Source organism: Salvelinus sp. IW2-2015, unplaced genomic scaffold (genome assembly GCF_002910315.2).
Source record: "Salvelinus sp. IW2-2015 unplaced genomic scaffold, ASM291031v2 Un_scaffold10339, whole genome shotgun sequence".
NCBI lineage: Eukaryota > Metazoa > Chordata > Actinopteri > Salmoniformes > Salmonidae > Salvelinus > Salvelinus sp. IW2-2015.
The window spans coordinates 7840-12280 of record NW_019951597.1 but is presented as its reverse complement, the minus strand read 5'-3'; the positions used below and the strand labels follow the sequence as shown (position 1 = coordinate 12280).

The 4441-nt window shown below is 51.5% G+C and overlaps 1 pseudogene; it reads left to right on the top strand.

Annotated features, from left to right (window-relative positions):
- The first annotated feature begins 284 nt into the window (after nucleotides 1-284).
- On the top strand, nucleotides 285-2867 carry LOC112079930 (uncharacterized; annotated as a pseudogene).
- Nucleotides 2868-4441: the final 1574 nt, after the last annotated feature.

The window sequence follows — 4441 nt, the reverse complement described above, 5'->3', positions numbered from 1 at the left end:
TCATTCAATTTAGAGAGAATGTGTGATTTTTCCCTTTCGTTTCAAACAAATGTGATGTTATGGGAAAGTGGAAACTAGTGATGACATTTGACGAATCATAGGATGGTTGTATAAAAATAGTCTATCATCATATAATACCAATTTCCACCTTAATTCAAGATCAGTGCTATGTGCACATTCACATGATTGTTTAAATGTGTAATCATACCTTATCACTGTCTGTTGTTTCTGTATTTCATGGTTAGTAATACCTCTCTCTCTCTCTCCGTCTCCCCTGCAGGACGCACAGAGGGCAGCCCTGTGGATGGACTCAGGCAGGCCAAATGGAAACAGAAAAGGCCAGCCAGGAGACGGAAGAAATCTGATACTAGCACAACTCAGCGCCACCACTCAACCAGACAACCTGATCACCGCCAAGCTCCAAAATGGCACCCAGTCGCCGGAAGGAGCCCATCAGCAGATCAACGGGGACGGAAACTGGAACCTTTACAACAAGGCCGTGGCAGGGTCATCAACCCAATGAAGAGACACAGGGAGAACTGCAGCAGTCCTGCCGGAGTGGCAGGGACTGTTCGGACCAAGGCTCTTATAACATGATCAATGGCAGGGATCTGAAGCATGCGCTCTGTGACCAGTCCTTACTGGGCCTTCACCAGGCCAAGAAACTCAGATCGGATTTGGAGATTAATGGAGGGGATGGAGAGGAGATGTGGGACAAAAAGGATGGTGGAGACATCATGGACGATTTCCCGGAGTTGACAAAGCCTGGGGAGTTTGACTGCGATGGGACAAGACTGGATAAGAGAAACTGTAATACTTTCTCAAATGGAGGGGATATTTTCTCACTATCGAGGAACAAGCAAATAGCTAACGGTGCTACAGTGAGCCCCAATTCCATTGAAGGCACACCTGGTGACCTTCTAGAGAAAACTCTGTCTCAGTATTACCCAGAACAAGTGTCCATCGCAGAACAGACGGGCGCGCAGSAGTTTCAACCGGAGGTGGGGTTGGTTGACGACATTAGCTCACTCACCAACGAACTCCCTGAACTGCCCGAACAAGCCACGACGCAGTCACCTACCTCTCTTACCTCAGYGTTCRCTCCCATTTCAGCCCAGATGRCTGCCTCTGAGAAACAGCAGCAGACTGGGGTAGCAGCCCCTAAAGGGCAAGGCAGCAATGGATARAACAACTCAGCCTCCCCGTATATGGTGAATGGGTATTCTAACAGTTACAGAGGAGAGCACCAGCAACAGCAGCCCGCTGACGTCTCGCAACATCAGAACAACACAGAGGGCATTTACAGGAAACCTAACCAGGAGTTTAACCATCAGAACTCTTTCCTGACCCCTCTAGAGCAGAGCACTCCGCTGCAGACAGAAGAGGCCATTGGGTTCAGCCCCGGCCCTTTCCCCAGCCCAGGCATGGGGCAGAGTGAGGGGAGGCGCCGGCAGCAACAGTATGGGATGCAGCAGCAGCAACAGCAGACAGGGAACCCCTGTGGAGCTGACTCTACGGGCCCCCAGGGCTCCATGGGCCCAGCTTCCCTGCCCGGTGGCAGTGAGCCTGGACCCCAACGTTCCAATCAAAACGTGATGATGAAAGACACACCCCAGCAGCAGCAGAGAGGAGGAGCGGATCCCGGTTGCCCTAATTCCCAGATGGGCTGGATAGATCTAAACTCCCGGGGCCAGATGCTGGAGCCCGACTCAGCACGGTTCCAGACGGGGGGACAAAGCTTCGATGTAGGACCCACCGGAGGGGCCTACCAGCAACAGCAGCCGCGGCCGGCCCAGTCGCCTCACCAAGCGCCTCCTGCRCAACACAACACTGCCCCAGAGTGGCAGCAGCAGGCCGACTCTAAAGGCCCATCTCACATGCACCAACCACAGTGTAATCTTCCTCCTCAACAGCAGCCACATACACAACACATGCACCAGCAGCAGTGTAATCTTCCTCKTCCTCAACAGCAGCAGCAAGGGGAGAATTGTTTTCMAGCCCCCATGCAGCCAGAGCACTTATGTGAAGGCGACCCAGATCTAGAGGAAATACTATCACCTAGCTTTCTGCAGCCGCCACAACGTCCACAACATCAACAGCAGCAGCAACGCCCGCTGTCCCATCCATCTCAGTARGACGGACAGCAGTCGGTCAACACACCCCAGTCGCAGGACCCCAACCAGGGCACGATGGACGGTCAACAGCTGCTGAACAAACTCAAGCTGGAGGACTACATCAGGCTAGAGAAAAAGCTGAAATCCCCTGGTGGAGGCTACAGAGGTCAGGGTGGTCAACCCCAGCCTGGGCACCAGCAGCAGATACAGTCTATGATGAGAAACAACCCTGGGTACAATCCTGTAGACCCCTCTCAGCCCAACGACGCACAGCAGTCCCAGCAGGCGTCATGGAGACACAGCAGCAGTAATACCATGGAGATGGAGATGGAGCTGGAGATGAAGCAACAACAACAACAGCAGCACCAACAACAACAGCAGAGGCAGTACACTCCAAGCCCCGGACCCAAGCAATACTCCCACCAGCAGCAGCCACCGCCCCACCTCCGACAACCACACCCCAACCACATGGACTTCCCCCTTACCCAGACCCCCCCACAACCGCTACCTCACTTACCACACGGTGCTTTAAACCAGCAGGTGTCTGCACAGCAACAGCAGATGTATCCTAAAATGGAGCAGAATCAGCAGGAGTCTTGCGCCCAGTTRCAGAGGGGGGGGCCTCCACCCCTGGGACACGGGGGCCCCCAGGGGGACTTCCAGAGGCACGCGGCCCTGCGGATGCATCTTCTACAGAGGCAGTCTGAGCGGGGGTCTCTGGGTCCCCCTCATCCACAGAAACAGACACCTTAATGCATACTTTTAAATTATATGATGTCACCTAAACATACAAATTTAAAAAATAGACAATTTTCCTTAAAATATCATTTTTTAGAGATCACTAATGTTATTGTCCCCACCACAACAACAAAACACATGTAATTTTGTTCTTAAAACACTGTAGAAATCAATTCATTCCTAACACGGCCTGCTCCTACTGGGGAGTACCAATATGGCATCAAAGCCTCTCAATAGCATCAGCGATCCAGGGCTTATATACCATTTAGCAGACGCTGTTATCCAAAGCAGCATACACTCATGCATGCATACATTTTACGTACGGGTGGTCTCAGGAATCGAACCCATTATCCTGGCGTTGCAAGAGCCATGCTCTACCAACTGAGCTACAGAGGACACAGTACACACAGCTACAGAGGATCACAAATGTAAAAGGAATGGAACAAATACAGACTTGACGCACGTATTCCCAGGTTAAATACTAATGGAATGTCTACGTGTCATATCCATTTATATGCCACCATGTTGAATTCTGGTGAGTGGTAAAATCAGGAACCTGTCACTCTAAGTATGGAGGTCATGTGACCAGAAAGTGATCCCAAAATGGCTCTGGTGTGAGAAAGCTTGAATTGAAATGTTTGTTTGAAACCATGAAAAGTTCAGTAATTGTGCACAGAAATACCTGTTCCTATGGTTTATTTGCGTGTGAGAAAGCAACCGTTAAAATGTTTGTTTGAAACATTGAGAAGTTCTACGTTCAGTAATTGTGCACAGAAAAACCTGTTTGTATTATGTGGGTGACGCGGGATAAAACAACCCACCTTGTCTCCATGATGTCACGGATGGCCTTGATATTCGGAGCGGAGCCCAGGTGAGTGTAATACGGCCCCTCGTCCTTCTCACTGATTGACTTGTATCAAAACAAAGAAAGAGACATCCCCCGTACCCAAATTAGACATCAACCAACAAATAATCTGTGTGTAAAGACAGACATGAAATGTGACTCACCCACGCAGTGGCAGGAAGGGATATCATACTGGGTCTTGATAGGAGTATCCAATAGGTTTTTAATGGGAGTATCCAAGAGTTTCATGGGGGAATTCATAAAACTCTGGAGCAGGGGTTCCTGCTTGGGGGTGAAGTCTAGGTGGGGTCTTTTCAGACCATTGGAGCCAGGGCGCCCCATCCCCATGTCCTCCATCCCACCCGACCCACCGTCCAGGTCCGCGTGGGTCGAGAGCACCGTCACAGCGCCAGACTGCTCCACCTTGACCTTGTTGGGTGACCTGATGACGAGGGACTTCCTGTCGAAGACTGGCGAAAGCTGATACTGTCTGAGAGTCTGCTCCATGGTGGCTAGGATGCTCCGCTGGGAACTGCTCTGGCTCCGCTCGCCGCAGCACGACGTCTGGGGCTGTAGATTGTACTCCTGCTTGACCTGGATGCCCCCCGTTACCATACCCATCTCCCGGCCCTGCTGTTGATGCTGCATCAAGGGCGGTGGTCCAGGCCCTTGGTGGTGAGGGTGTTCGAACCGCGGCCCATTCACCATCTTGATGGTCCGGACGCGTGCTTGAAGTCTACAGGGT